A 17,160-nucleotide genomic window follows, 5' to 3' on the forward strand; every position below is an offset into this window, starting at 1 on the left:
TTTGAAGCTACTCCTATTTCCCCATTCTCATCAAAGGACAAAAGTTAATGGTCAGGTAATTTAAAAAAAAAGGATCTCTCAGAAATAGCTGCTAATTTCTCTCAGAAAATATGTACAATAATTGTTGGGTTTTTGAGAAAGACACAAGATTCTCAGAACTAAGAAAAATTGCAAGTAAAAGTATCTTCAATTATACATGACAAGGGGGATGTTTTCCACAAAGAACTCTGGAAATTGTGTAGTTAATTCCAGGATTCTCTCTTTTCCTATTTGGAGGTGATAGCCTGGGTTGGTTCAGTAAAAAGATTTAATGTCATCTTTTGGTTGATGCTAGTTATGTCTGCTAAGAATGTATGTGTGAAGGTCAGAGGACAGGGAATCTAACTCCGAGGAAGGACTTTTTATCAGCTTTTTTTCCCCTTACAATTACTAAGTAATTATTTTCAGTACTCAGTTGTTTCCCATCTTCAGTCAATTGTCCTTCATAATACAAGGGAATAAGCTTCCTTAGGAGACCCCAATTTGCTATGGATTGTATTTGGTCATTATATAATATTTCCCACAATGATCCCTAAATTATATTTCCTGAGTCTGAAGGATTAAAGCTTGTCTTTTCCAGCTAGGATCTGATACATTTTTTTCTAAACTGACAAGAGTCTTTCCAATTTCTCTTTACAAATCCAGCTTACTCCCACCATTGTTTGCCTTTACTTCTGATCATAGTCTGCTAAACAGAGATAGAGGAAATCACAAAACCGTGCTGACTGGATCCACTACAAATTTAAGTTATCTAAACTTCACTGTGCTCTCTTTGCAGCTAGGCAAACATTCTATTTCTCTTTTATTCACTATCCCATTCATTGCAGAGGTTGTTCCATACCTTCAAGATTTCTATAACTCTACACTCTAAGCAGAAAACCTCAATCCACATTTCACTGAAAATATCAAGACTATTCACCAAGAACTCTTTAATATCCCCTTCACATTTCACATCATTCAGACATCTTCTTCCATTTTATCCTCCTTCACTCCAAGTTCAGATGAAGAGATGGCTCCTCTTCTTGCCAAGGCAGACTCCTCTACCTGTGCCCTTGATCCTATCCCCTTCTAACTTTTGTAGCAAATTGCCCCCACCACCATTCCCACTTCTTCCTTATTACCTCCAAACAATCCCATGTCTCTCTCACTTTTAAAAAACAAAAAACAACTCATTTGATCCACTATTTCTGCTAGTTATCATTCCTATATCTCTCTTCCTCTTAATGGATAAGCTTCTTGAAAAGCAGTCTACAATCAGTGTTTTCACTTCCTCTCTTATCCATTTCTTCTAAACCCTTGGCAATCTCACTTTTGACCTCATTGTTTAACTTGTTTAACTGGAACTGCCCTTTCTAAAGTTATCAGCCAAATCTTAATTGCCAAATTTAATGGCTTTTCTAATTCCTGATCCTCCTTGACCTCTCTGCAGCATCTAACATTTCAATCACCTCCTTTTTTTAATTAATTAATTATTTTTTTTTTAGTTTTCATCATTTATTTCCATAAGCTGTTGAGCTTTAAATTTTCTCACCCTCTCTCCCTCCTCCCTCCCCAAGACAGTATACAATCTGATATAGGCTCTCTCTCTATATATATTCCTATTAAACATATTTTCACATTAGTCATATTGCAAAGAAGAATTAGAACCAGTAGAAGGAACCACAAGAAAGAAGAAATAAAACAAAACGGGAGAAAGAAAGAGCAAATAGTATGCTTCAATCTGCATTCAAACTCCGTAGTTCTTTCTCTGGATATGGATTGCAATTTCCACCATGAGACTTTTGGAGATGTCTTAGATCCTTGCATTGCTGAGAAGAGCTAAGTCTATCAAAGTTAGTCATTACACAACATGGCTGTTATTGTGCACAATGTTCTCCTCGCTTCACTCAGAATCAGTCCATACAAGTCTTTCCAGGTTTTTCTGAAGTATGTTTGTTCATATTTCTTATAGCACAATACTATTTCATTATATTCTTATGCCACAACTTGTTCAGCCATTCCCGAATTGATGGGCAATTCCTCAATTTCCAATTCTTTGCTACCACAAAAAGAGCTGCTATAAATATTTTTGTACACGTGGGTCCTTTTACCATTTTTATGATCTCTTTGGTAATCACTACATTCTTCTAGATCCTCTGCTTTCCTTAAGTTTTCACAGCATTGTTCTCTCCTTGATCTTCTCATATCTGTCTAACCACTCTTTCTCGGTATTTTTTGAAGATTCTTCATCCATTTCTCATTTTCTAATCATGGATATCTCCCAAGGCTTGTTCATGGCCCCGCTTCTTATTTAGCTTACTTTATGAGTTTATGAACTCCAATAGGTTCAATTGTTTTCTTTATACAGATTATTCCTAAATCTATATATCAATTCCTAATCTCTCTGCTAAAGTGCAATAATACATCTCCAATTACCTCTTGTATTGAATGAGAAATTTAATGCCCTATGGGTATCTCAAACTCAATATATCCAAAACAGAACTCCTTATTTTCCCCAAAAATAACCTCCCCTATTCTGATATTCCCTACTGTTGTCAAGGGTATAATCATTCTCCCAATCATACAAACCCTCAACTTCAGTATTATTCTTGACTCCTCACTCTCACCCCAATATACATTCCATTACTAAATATCATTTCTATGTTCACATTATCTCTCTTGTATGTCCCCTCTTCCATTCACATAGCCATAACCCTCTTGACTGGGCTACTGTAATAGCCTTCTACCTGCTATCCCTGCCTCAGCTACCAAAGTGATTTTTCTAAAACATGAGTTTGACCAAGTCACTCCCCTTCCCCACAGTGAGTTCAGGCCATTCCCTATCATATCCAGGATCAAATATAAAGTCCTCCATTTTTCATTTAAAACTCTTTATAATGCAGTCCCTTGCAGCCTCCTTACACCTTTCTCTGTACACTCTGTAATCTAGCTACACTGTCTGACTTGTAATTACTTAGAAATGACTCTCTAGCTCCCATCTCTGGGCCTTTGTACTGAGTATTCTCCATGCCTGGAATGCTTTCCCCCTTCACCTCAACCACTAGCTTCCATCAGGACTCAAATCAAATCCTATTATCTGCAAGAGGGTTTTTCTGGTTCTTCTCCATCCCCCACACTAATACCTTCCCTTTTCAGATTACTTTCATGTTGTCTGTTTATATATTCTTTGGACCAAGTTATTTACTTGTTTTCTCCACTATTAAAATGTGAGGTTTTTTTAGGGTAGGGACTGTTTGTTGTTGTTGTTTTTACTTTCCTTTCTATCCTCAGCCTTTAGCACATTGCCTGACACATGGTAAGCACTAAATGAATACTTGCTGATGAACTTAGCAACTGGAATTCAATTCCTACAAATCCATAGAGAGAAACACACTCACCATACTTACCTTTCTGATATTGCTTCATGTCTTAGTGGGAAGTCTAATCTTAGCTGTTCTTGGTATGACTCAAAGCTGAGCAGGAATGTGTCAGTGGATAAATGTATGTGGACTTGTAGACCCACTCTGCCTCATGCAGCCACAACTTTTCATTCACAAATAGCCTTGGAAATGGACAGAGCTCTGCAAGTTTCACACCTCCTAGAACACCCAAGCTCCCTGCCACAGCACTCTTCTCCATTTATCAACTAACTCTAAACTTATATTTGAATCAGAGATGCTATTCCATTTTCAATGTATGAAATATTTGCATAAGCTCAAGCAAAAACAGGGTGATTATAAAAGCTGGTTCAGTGAAGAGGTTTGGGGTAGGATGCCATGTTCCTTTTTGCTCAGGTTATTTGTGCTGATCATTTTAGTCTCTCTCTAGTTTGATCTCTGGCAGAAATAGCCCATCCTTACCCTATTTACAGACACCATTGCAGTGAGAATCTGTAATAGTCATGTTTCATCTTCTATAGATGATACCACCACTTTGTTACACTCTCTGTCTACTAAGTCTGTTTCTGTAATCTTAAGATCAAAGGACAAAGAACGGGATTTTAGAATCTCTGCCTGGATTATGGCAGGACTGACCTGCTTGGGCAGGGACACACTTTTCCCTCCAAATGATACATTAACAACTGTAGATATTTGTTTTATCTCTTCAATCAGCTGTAGATGCATGGGGATCAATTGAGGGTACAAATAATAGGGCCCTTGGAGGCCCAAGTTTTAGAGCCACTAATGAATCTCCAATGTGATCAACTTTGGCAAAAGATTTTCAATAGACAGCCTTGGGGCCAGTGCCTCCAGAGACTGGAAGATGAAACAATAGCATTAGTCACAGGCTGGATGTGCAGCAGTAAGAAACAGATGTTGGATCAAGAGGCTGACATCTCATTTTTCTTCCCTACATTGTTTAAGAAAGAAGTTCTCAATCTGATTTCAATGACCCTCCCCCAAGGGGTCCATGGACAGATTTCAGGGCTCCATTTACTTGGATGAGAAAAAAATCATAGTTTTATTCATACTTGCCTCTAACTAATTTGACATTTCTTTCAATTAAGAACATAGATGACAAAAATTATCCTGAAAGGGGCTCCAAAGGCTTCACCAGATTGAAAGGAGTTCACTGCACATAAAAATGTTTAAAAATCCCTCTTCTAAAAGATTTAGTCTGAAGTCCAGGAAGAAGCTAGTGAGGTTTCCCTGAGACATGATTGAGGGGGGAGGCAGCAGAAATATTAAACTCTATTTTTCTTTAGGATCTTGATGTTCTCTCCTCTCATCCTCTGTTACAGGGAATTCTCTTCCTCATACCTTTTTTCATGTTCTTAGATTTTCTTCTGATGCCTTAATAGTAAGGACAGAGTTTTAAATCCAGTCCTTTCCCACTGTTCCTCATAAAATTCCTGGTCAGATGCTGCCAAAGTTGGACAGACAGTCAAGAAATACCACAGAATTAACTGAAAATGTTATTAAACGTTTCCAACATTTAGAACTTTTGTGGACTCAATCACATAAACTGATTTTGGTCACTCCCTAAATGATGTCAACTTCCATTTTACCCTCTAATCAGGTTCTGTTCTACTCTATAGAGATTACTGGGCAACAAAAAACCATGCCAGGCAAATATATAGCACCTCCACCATCACTGATTCTAGAATATTTTCTGTCACTCAAGACTTAGAGAAATACAATTAGAAAATATTCTTTAAAGAAATTTTAGAAATAAGACTGAAATAATTGGAGGGATATTCAAGTTTGAAGTTGTGCCAAGATCATAAAAAGATATTGGCACCAAAACTAATTTTAAGTTATGTCTTATATCACTCAAACTACCAAAGGAGTATTCTGGAAACTACTCATAATAATACTGAAATTTCTAGACTGTCAAAGGATATAAAAAGAAGTAGGAAAGACTCTATTGGGCAGAATTTCCATCCTAGTAGAAAAATGTGAAATTGCTTTGTCACAATTGCTGGGAGGAGAAGGAGGAGGAGGAGATGATGATAATGACAATGATGAAGAAAGAAAAAAAAGAGAGTGACAGGGAGGGAGAAAAGAAAGAAAGAAAGAAAAAAGAGAGTCAATTGTACCAAACCATTCTTTAACCTGTGGATGGCTGGAGTTAAACAGATCAGGCTAGAGACAGGAGAGTCAGGAATCAAACAGAAGTTTAATTTCAAGTCAGAGAAATAGCTTGCAAGCAAGGATGTATGTGCCAGGGCCATGCCTCTAGTGAGGAAACCCGAGGCAGTATGGGGAGATTTCAATACTCATACCTATGGCTATACAGTGAGCTGTATCCTTGACACTGAGAGGTAACAGCAACGATGTGATGAGTTTGATTCATATCAGGACTTCACGACTAGAACATGGCTTCTGGTCTGAGCTCAGAGAATACCTGGTGCTGGTCAAAGCAATACAATAATTTTGTGTATCCAGAAAGTGAGCGCAAAGGGTTGTTGTTATGCCAACCTCAGGGCACAGCTTGCTTGCTGGACCTTAGTTCTGGAAAACAGAGTGCCTCCTAATATCTTGACATTTCCCACTTTTGGCCAAAGGGAGGGGGTCTGTAAGAACCCCTACCTTCTGGCCAATAAAGGAGGGGCAGGTATAAGCCAAGATGCCACAAGAGGCCAATTGGGCCAGGACAAGATGTTTCCCAGGGGGTTAGTTCCTCGAGGAGACCTATCAGGGAAGTATGTCCCAGGTATTGTTGCTAGTCATTGTTTACTTGCAAACAGAAAAGAGAAGGGTGCCAAGAATGTAGAGGGAGAAAATGCCAACACGTGCTTAAATCTAGCCCTTGCTGGTTGGGCATATAACAGAAGAGAAGAAGAAAAAGTAGAGGACAGTATACTCAACACTGGTCTAGACTCTTGGGACAGATGTCTCATCTAGATGATGGTTGCTTCTGGATCTATGCTAGATGAACCTTGAGATCCCTGGTGTGTTTGGCTGTTCACTCAGGAACAGGGGATTTCTTCAGATGATCCAAAAGTTTACATCTACAAGTTTGGCAGCTATGGGAGCTGTCAGAAGGATCTGAGAGGGACCCTTAGAAATGACTGATTGATCAGCACAGGGCCAATTTTCAGATTAGAAAACCCCTTGCGTAAGTCTCTGAATCTGAGTTTCTGGTCAGCATAACATAGGTCCTTAGTTAAGAGTCTCTAAACAGAACATAGAGATGGTCTAGTTTCCCAGCCATGCAGGGCTAGGTCCAAACAATGGAATAAAAGTTTTCATAAATTCATTATCATAATTACATTAAATCAGGTCACATCAAAGTACTTGGAAAGCTCACAATGGACTAAGTCTGAGAAGTGAGATTTACATGTCACCAAGGTAACCAAGAAAACTTAAACATCACCAATATTAACTAACATTCAGTCTCTTTATATCTTAGTGATTCAGTCTAAATATCCATTTAATCAGCACATTTTGAGTCTCAGATGTCTCATGTTATCTGACCTGTAGATATCTTTTCTTAGAGAATAGGCTATATTCTCAGGACAGTTCTAAAGGAGGCTCTGCTTCTCTGGTTCCAAATCTAGATAGATAAATCGAGATAATTCTGACTTAGTATAATTTAGTACAATCACTTAAATTTAGGTCTTCAATATTGAAACTTCAGAGAATTCCTGTTTGTATGCCATTTGCTGTTTATATTCTTACCTAAGTTCTGAATCTGATACAAGAATCCTTTAAACATTTATGAGGGTCCAACCATAAAATGACTTCTTCCACCTTTTAAAATTTCAGACTGATATTTTATTAATGAGAAAATAATTTCACTTCTTTTTTTTTACCATTACCCATACAATTTATGTATAAAATCTTAATGCAATTTTGAGAACTTATTACTAAAACATACTCAAACATACTGAATTTTCATGAGAGATAAATTTGGAAGCTAATCATGTAATCCTGTTGCTTTCTCAAAATTTACTATTCCACTTATTTAAAAAAAAATCATTGTCTTATTACTTTGTTTAATAATTTCTCCCTCAAGAGGACATCATCCCTATATTATAATTTGACCATGAATATAGGTTAAAGGTGTAAGATGTTCATACTAGCATCCGATTATAATAACTCAGAGATGTTCCAGTATCAATCCATTATTTAATAAATTTAATATTGTACTAACAAAACTTCTTGATTATGGAAATTTGCTCTAAACAGAAAATGACAGATATAGTTGTAACAATATCATATATCATAACAGGAGGGAAAACTCCCTTAGCTCTTTTTTGGTTCCAGGCATGAGTCATATCTGACAGTCAATCATGTAGTCTCAGTGTATCAAAAGCAAAGCTCAGGATTAACCAGGTGGGGAAATTTCCTTGTCAGAAAGGAAATAGCACAATGGGGAAATAGAGTCAGGAGACCTCTACCTAGGCCATGCCAAGGTCATCATCAAAACTTTTGCCAGGTACAGACATTTACCTTTAGCAGTTTAGATAACAAATGGCTTAAGTTCAAAGTCTGATTTTGCCCAGTATTAGGTATTTTAAAGGAAGATTACTGGGCATTGCATTCTTTTGAATCTTAATTTTACAGTTTGCTGAATTTTTTTCTTTCCTTCAATATGCATTTCCTTTGGAAGGATTTTAATTTCCTGTTACAACATTTTATTTTCTTAACTCCTTTATTGAAGTTGTAATCCTGGAATTTTTATGTTTTGTTTTGAATAAAATCCCTTTATTTTGTGAATTTTTTTTCCCTTTCCCTCCCTTTTTCTTACCTGTGTTTCTGCTTCCATTCCCCTGTTGGCCTTATTTCTGACTTCCAGACTGCAAGATCATGACCTCATACTGTGCACCTTCATTCACCCCCACCCCAACTTCCACCCATCTGCTTTCCATCTTTTTTTGTGTTGTCTTTTCTTCCACTAGAATTTAAGCTCTTTGAGAGAAGAGATTGCCTTTTTGCCTTTTTTTGTGTTTGCATCCCCAGGGTTTATCACAGCATTCAGCACATAGTAAGTACTTAGTAAATGCTTGTTTCCTTCCCTTTTAATCCATGCACTGCTCTATTGTATATTAATATTAATACTTATTTTCTTATGATGTCAAAAGGAATAATGTCAATGTAAGGTCCAGAATTTCTCCACCTGGGGAACCCTGTACCTCCCCAATAACCATGGGGTATTCTTTTTAATACTAAAAGAAAAGGCTGAGGAGCTCAAGATTGATTATAGGTAGTAGTTTAATCAATTTGGGTACACTTACACTATGGGCCTGTATGATGGATCCCTGCCAAGATATTAATCATCCTTGGTCTGGGGCAGTGGTAGGACCAATCAGTGGATCCTCACTAAAGAACCCCCAAAATCCCCATGGTAATTATAGAAAACAGACAAAGGCAGAAGGAGCTATAGAATGAATTGCTCCTGATTGGTGGATATTTTTAGTTTTCTGCTTAGTAATGAGCTTGGGAATTAAGCCAATGTTATGCCCAAATATAAGTTTGTGCATTGATCATCCCCCAGTCACATATAGGTCAAATATTCTTGTTATGGCTTCCATAGGTTAGAGTATCTTAAGTTTTGACTCAGTGTCTAAAATATAACTCAGCATCTAAGTTATGATGGTAAACAGGTCACCATCTCCAGACTTCCACCTTCCACAGAGTTTAAGTTTTTATGACTTTTCACTTATTACTGTATTTTCTGGCTTTTTCCCCATAGGAAATCTACAGTCACAACACATTGCCTGTTGTTACAAAAATGGAAAGTCAACATTGTACAGATGTTTATTTATACATTTTATGATGATTTGTCATTACTAATATTACTGCTAACTCGTATTGTTGGACTTGGCCAAATTGTTTAGTCATTAGTGAATTGTTCCCTGGTTGTTAGTTAATATGGGCATTATGATTTACTATTGTAAAAATATGACTTTGATACTTGGAAAATATTAACACTATAATAAAGATAATCACAAGAGACTATGACTTTTTTTAAAGTAAACCTGATAGAAAAGGATGTTACCATTCCTGCTAATCTTAGATGTTATCCAAGTCTTAAAGTAAGAACAGTAGTAGTAACAGCAGTAGAAAGAGGAGAAGGATGAAGAGGAGGAGTAGGAGTGTATGGGGTGTTTAGGAGGACTAGCACCTCTGATGTGAGGGCTTACTAAGCCTTTTTCAGGGCTGCTCATCCACTTTTGCTGTTTTCCTGTCACTTAATTCTCGCCTATGGTTCCAAGAAGTTATAGCATGTACAGCAACCACACCCCAGTAAAACTGTCTTGGTAGATGGGCTAAAACAGGTTGAGTCTAACTGTTGGTGAGTTAAGGGGATGTCTACCCTAAACATGTGAAAACTTCTCCTGGTGGAATGGGTGGGGATGAGAACAATTTGTTCCAATGTCCATGAAGGTGACTGTAGCAGGTGCTAGGGAGTGCTTAGAGTTTGGTCAGACATCAAAGATGCCAAAGTCACCCACTGCATCCTGGGCCATACTATGGATTTTGACCCTGGAAGAAAGAGTGAGGCTGACGATTTTGTGGAACTGTGCCTCATTTAAATGCAATTCATGCACAGGTCAGTGATGTCATTGGTCTTCTTTGAAAACAAAGTACTAACAAGAAGTAGTAGTGGTGGTGGTGGTGATGGTGGTGGTGGTGATGGTAGTAATAGTAGTGATGATGATGATGATGATGATAATGATGATGATGATGATGATAACTAGAACTTATACAGCACTTCAAGGTTTGAAAAATGCTTTGTAAACAGGGACTTGCCTAGTGTCACACAGCTAGTAAGTGTCCAAGGCTAGATTTGAACTCAGGAAGATGAGTCTTCTTGACTTCAGGACCAACACACTAAACACTGCACTATCTACTAACCCTTAGGAACTATAGTGTAGTCTGTATGGTGACAATACAAGGAGAATCCACTAAGGATATATTTTATGCATTACTAGGCTTTTTTGCCATTCAGAAATGCCTGAAAAAATATACATTGGGGACAGTTTTTGAAACTAGTTTGTAACTCTCTCTGAGTAGTGGGTGAGTATTGTAAAAAGAATTATACAACACTGAGTATTGTGGAGGACATAATGTAGCTGAGGTCCAAGTTTGGCATTACACTTAGATTTTCATCTGTACAGAAAACAAGGGCAAAATTCTTGCCCTGTCTTATTTTCCTGGAACTGTTATTGAATCCATCTCCTTATCTTCTCAGAACCAACAATGCCTTCTACATGTGTGTGCATGTGGTGTGCATGTGGTAATCTTCACCATGTCTATAATAGAAGGTTTATTACTAGCTCTGATTTTCTCCCGGGAATGGTACATATTTGCAGAATCTACCATGGTATCCATTCTGTGGTGCAGGGTGGTGATATTGCCATATTCAATGTCCATTTGGGAAATTCTGTGATTGTGGAAAAACTTTGCTTCTGAGTATAGCAATGTACTTTTGATAGTTCTTAATTCTCTCAATGGTGATGAGACTTTGAGAACCTCTGGGAGCAAAATATTTCCAAAGACGTTGTTCAGTGAATATTTAACTGTTTAGTGAAGCTGTCCAAATCTCCTAGGCTCACCTGGATTTCTAAAGTGATTTTGGTAAAACTTTGAATTTAAAAGTGAGTTTCATCAGGAAAAATTTCTTTTTTCCTTATTTTCTGCATTCCAGACTTTGTACTATCTTGCTCATGACAAGTTACAGCAGTGGTTATAGGTTAAGTTAATCAATTCAGCACTGCTAATGTGTGCTAGTGTGTGTGTGTGGGGGTGTGTGTGTGTGTTTTAATGTTTAGCCTTTCTTGTGTAAGAATAAATTACCTCTCTCATGTCTGATCATATTATATATGAGCATATGAGTGTGTATACACCTTTTTATGAAACTTCTCCAACCACCTTTTGCAGAGGCCCTAGATAGAAATCATTATCTAATTTACTATGATCAAAATTGTTCTCAGGGAGGGGGAGAGTGGTTTAACCAGCTGAGTGTGAGAAAAGGGAACCTAATTCCTTTTACTAGAAATAGGTTCCAGGACTGAGCCCAGTACAAACTGCATACCTGGGTATAAAAAGCTACAGAACAGGGAGTGGGTTCAGTAGATTGTAGGTGCATTAGCAGATCTTCCATGTTACATATGCTATCAAATGTTCAATGACAAATCATCAACAATCTTTTAATTTTTAGAAGCCCTCTCCCAGAATTCCCCTTGTCCACCCCACCCACCTCAAACTGTTATAACTGGGAAATAATAAATTTTTTTCCCATGGAGACCAGCTACCAGTTATCAAACTATTTTTTTCATTTCTTTTCTATATAGTCATAGAAATTCCAAAAGGAAAAAAAGCCATTTTCTAATTTTTAGAGTGACTAGGTTTCTGGTTGTTCTTTTTTTATGGATGATGGCTGTAATTGTGATGCTGTATTTTATAACATCTTCCTTCTCCCTTCTCCTGCTGTTTTGGCAGTAGGAAGAAGTTATTTAGACAGTTAATATATGGGAATATTCTGGTAGAACCCTCCAAAACCCTCAATCAATAATGAATATTTTCCTGATCAAGCATAAATTTGGGGTTCTGAACTGATGAATGAAATTAATTCAGTGTCCAGATGGGGCAATCCCCCCACAGTGGAAGATGTACAGTATTGAAAAAAAAATTACTTTTTGGTTTTAGGAAGATAGATGAAGGATTCATTGGAGTGTTGGCTCTAGACTCAGAAAACCATAATGAGTTTGACTTTGACTGGAGAAGTTGTAATGAGATGTAATAGATTAACAAATTCTTTTTATATAGCCAAAGCAGTCCTTACTGAAAAATTTTCATATCTAAATGCTTTCATCAACAAAAGATATAAAGAATAAAACACTGAATTGGTCATGCAACTAAAAAAAAAAACCAGAAAATCAAGAAATGAAAAACTCAGAATTTGAAATTCTGAAAATCAAAGTAAATAAAATAGAAGACAAAAATTGAATTGATAAATAAAATTAGGAAATTGAGAGAGATGAATCTTATGAGGAAAAGAAATAGCAAGATTCTCTAAGACAGATCTCATATAGAAGATATATGAGATATATAAGGATATCATATAAGATATATAAGGAATCAATTCATACTTATAAAATTAGAACCATTCACCAATAGATAAATGTTTAAAGAAGATGAAGAAAAGGAAGAAATTCATGCTATCAACAACCATATGAAAAAATACTCTAAATCATTCATAATTAGAGAAATGCAAATTAAAACAATTTTAAGCTTTTATCTCACATACATCAGGCTGGCAAAGATGACCAATGGTGAAAATGACAAAATCTAGAGGAGCTGCAAGAAAACAGATTCACTTATTGTTGATGGAGTTCTGATTTGACTTGATTTGAACCATTCTGGAAAGTAATTTAGACATACACCCAAGAAATTATAAAGTTATATGTACCAGCTGTACAACTACTAGGCCTAAACCCCAAAGAGATGGAAGAAAGAGAAAAAAAGCCTCTATGTACAAAAAATATCTATAGCAGCTCTTTTTTATAGTAGTCAAAAATTGGAAACTAAGGGGGTGTCATGCACCAAATTATGGCATATGTACATAATGGAATATTATTGTGCCTGAAATGATTGAACAGTTTCAGAGGAAGCTGGGAAGACCTCTAGGAAATGATACAAAGTGAACAGAACTAGGAAAACAATGTATAAAGCAAGGACAACTTTGTAAAGAAGAACAACATTCAAAGACTTTAGAACTCTGGTTAATTTATTGATAAAATACAACTCCAGAGGACTGAAGATAAAATATACCACTCATCTTTCATCAGAGAGCCGGTGAAATTAAAATGTAGAGAGAGACATACATTTTCTTTTAATTTTTTTTTTAAATAATGAGATGTACATTTTCAGACATGTACAATTTGGAATTTTGTTTTGTTGGACTATGCTTATATTGAGTGTTTTTTTTTAAATTTTCAGATAAATCATGTTGTAAAGAAGAATTAGAACTAATGAGAGGAACCATGAGAAAGAAGAACCAAAATGAGAGAGAGAGAGAGAGAGAGCAAACAGTATCTGCATTCAGACTCCATAGTTCTTTCTCTGGATGGATAACATTTTCAATCATGAGCCTTTTTAAGTTGTCTTAGATCCTTGCATTGATGAGAAGAGCTAAGTCTATCAAAGTTAGTGACTGCATAATATGGCTATTACAGTATATTATATTCTCCTGGTTCTGCTCAGTTCACTCAGCATCAGTTCATGTAAGTCTTTCCGGGTTTTTCTGAAGTCCACCTGCTCATCATTTCTTATAGCACAATAGTATTCCATTACAATCATATACTACAATTTGTTTAACCATTTCCTACTTGACGGGAATCCCCTCAATTTCCAATTCTCAGCCACCGCAAAATGCTGCTATAAATATTTTTGTACATGTGGGTCCTTTTACTATTTTTAACATATCTTTGGGATATAGACCAAACAGTGACATTGTTGGGCCAAAGGGTATGCAGTTTTATAGCCCTTTGGGCATAGTTACAAATGGCTCTCCAGAATGATTAGATCATTTCACAATTCTACCAACAATGCACTAGTGTTCTAATTTTCCCACATCTCCAACATTTATCATTTTCCTGTTTTGTCATATGAGCCTATCTGATAGATGTGATGTGGTACCTCAGAGTTGTTTTGATTTGTATTTCTCTGACTGATAGTGATTTAGAGCATTTTTCATGTGATTATAGATAGCTTTAATTTCTTCCTCTGAAAACTGACTGTACATATCTTTTGACCATTTATCAATTGGGTATAATGAGGGTTTTTTTTAATTTGGGGGAGCTTTGGAGGGTTCCATGGGATTGGGGAACATGGAAAGGATAGATTACAAATAGATGTAAAAATTATTTTTACAAAAGAAGGATGAAACACAATTAATATGTAATATGTCTACTAATCTAATAACAAAATGGGAAAACCAAACTTTGTGTTCATTTTTTTAAGAGTAGGAGAGCTGGAGGGGCAGAGCCAAGATAGAGGAGGGAAAGCAGTGACTTTCTTGAGCTCTCTCCCAAAGCCCTCCAAATATCCTAAAAAAAATGGCTCTAAACAAATTCTAAAGCAGCAGAACCCACAAAAAGACAGAGTGAAACAAATTTTCAGCCAAAGACAGCCTGGATGGTTGATCAGAAAGGTATATCGCACCAGGCTGGGAGAGGAGCACAGTTCGGTGTGGGCGCGCAGGCCACAGCGAACCTGGAGCAGGCCTCAGAGGACTGAATCATGGGCAGCTGTGGCAGTTTCCAGACTTCTCAGCCCCTGAATGCCAAAGACAACTTAGAAGGTCAGTGGGAAAAGTCTGTGACTGCAGTGAGAGAGGAGCTAGGTCTCAGCCACAAGTCTTGATCAAGAGTGGCCCAGGGCCGCGGCTTTTTCCTGAACTTCAGGCCCACAGACTGAGGGGGAGTCAAGTGGCTGATCAGAGGGGGATTGCAGGGATCTCTTTGCCAGTGCTGAGGCAGGAATCTCTTGCTTTACCAGTGCTTAGATCTGGGTCACAGTTCTGAGGGGCAGTCCTGGAGTGAGGAGGAGGAGCGTTGGTGCGGTGGAGCTTGTTGTGGTGGTGGAGAGTAAACACCTCACCCCTTGTCATAGCACCTTGGAAGAACTGAAAATTTACAGGTCCCTAGAAGTACCTCTGAAAACAGCTGTACAAATCCCTGAAGCTTGGGACAATACACTCTTCACATTGGAAGCAGACTTTTACCTTAACAAAGACTTTAAAACTCAGGTAATTGGCCAGGATCATGAGTAAGCAGCGCAAAAAGAGTCAGATTATATTATCTTACTTTGGTGACAAAGAAGATCAAAACATACAACCAGAAGAAGACAACAAAGCCAAAGCTCCTACATCCAAAGCCTCCAAGAAAACTATGAATCAGTCCCAGGCCTTGGAAGAGCTCAAAAGGGATTTTGAGAAGCAAGTAAGAGAAGTAGAGGAAAAACTGAGAGTGATGCAAGAAAATCATGAAAAACAAGTCAGCAGTTTGCTAAAGGAGACCCCAAAAAAACTGAAGAAAATAACGCCTTAAAAAATAGCCTAACCCAAATGGCAAAAGAGGACCAAAAAGCCAATGAGGAGAAGAATGGCCTAAAAAGCAAAATTGGCCAAATGGAAAAGGAGGTCCAAAAACTCACTGAAGAAAATACTTCCTCAAAAATTAGAATAGAGAAATTGGAAACTAGTGACTTTATGAGAAATCAAGACACTGTAAAACAAATCCAAAAGAATGAAAAATTAGAAAACAATGTCAAATATCTCGTTGGAAAAACCACTGACCTGGAAAATGATCCAGGAGAGAGAATTTAAAAACTATTGGGCTATCTGAAAGCCATGATCAAAAAAAGAGCCTAGACATCATCTTTCAACAAATTATCAAGGAAAACTGTCCTGATATTTTAGAACCAGAAGGCAAAATAGAAATTGAAAGAATCCACCTATCTCCTCCTCAAAGAGATCCCCAAAGGAAAACTCCTAAAAATATTGTAGCTAAATTCCAGAGTTCCCAGGTCAAGGAGAAAATATTTTAAGTAGCCAGAAAGAAACAATGCAAGTATTGTGGAAACACTATCAGGATAACACAAGATTTAGCTCCTTCTACATTAAGGGACTGCAGCACATGGAATATAATATTCCGGAGAGCAAAGGAGATAGGATTACAACCAAGAATCACCTACCCAGCAAAACTGAGTATAATCCTGCAGGGGAAAAAATGGTCATTCAGTGAAATAGAGGACTTTCAAGCATTCTTGATGAAAAGAGCAGAGTTGAATAGAAAATTTGATTTTCAAATACAAGACTGGAGTGGAACAGGAAGTGGTAAACAGGAAAGAGAAAAATCATAAGAAACTTATTAAGGTTGAACTGTTTACATTCCTTCATGGAAAGATGATATTTGTAATTCATGAGACATTTGTCAGTATTAGGGTAGTTGGAAGGGAAAAACTTACATGTGTATCTATATAGATATAGCTAGATAGATAGAGGGCACAGGGTAAGTTGAAGATGAAGGGGTCATATCTGGAGAATAAAATTAAGGGGTGAGAGAGGAATATACTAGGAGAAGGAGAAAGGGAGAGGTAGAATGGGGTAAAATTATCTCACAAAAAACAAATGAAAAGAAAAGGCTCTTACAGTGGAGGGGAAATGGGGGAAGGTGAGAGGGAATGAGTGAATCTTATTCTCACAGTATTTGACTTAAGGAGAGAATAACATACACGCTCAATTGGGTGTGGAAATCTGTCTTACCCTACAGGAAAAAAGGGGGGGAAGGGAACAAGAGAGTAGGGGAATGATAGAGAGGAGGGTATATTGGGAAAAGGAGTAATCAGAAGGAAATACTTCTGAGGAGGGACAGGGTCAAAAGAAAGAATAGAATAAATAGATGGGCAGGATAGGATTAAGGGAAATAGAGTTAGTTTTTCACAGCATGTCTACTATGGAAGTGTTTTGCATAACTGCACATATATAATCTATATTTAGTTGCTTGCCTTATCAATGAGGGTGGGTGGGGAGGGAGGAAGGGAGAAAATTTGGAACCCAAAGTTTTAAAAAGACATGTTTAAAAAAATGTTTTCACATACAACTGGGAAATAAGAAATACAGGAAATGGGGTACAGAAATCCATCCTTCCCTACAGGAAAATTGAAGGGGAAAGGGTTAAGAGAA

This window comes from Vombatus ursinus, unplaced genomic scaffold (assembly GCF_900497805.2).
Source record: "Vombatus ursinus unplaced genomic scaffold, bare-nosed wombat genome assembly UNPS02012709.1, whole genome shotgun sequence".
NCBI lineage: Eukaryota > Metazoa > Chordata > Mammalia > Diprotodontia > Vombatidae > Vombatus > Vombatus ursinus.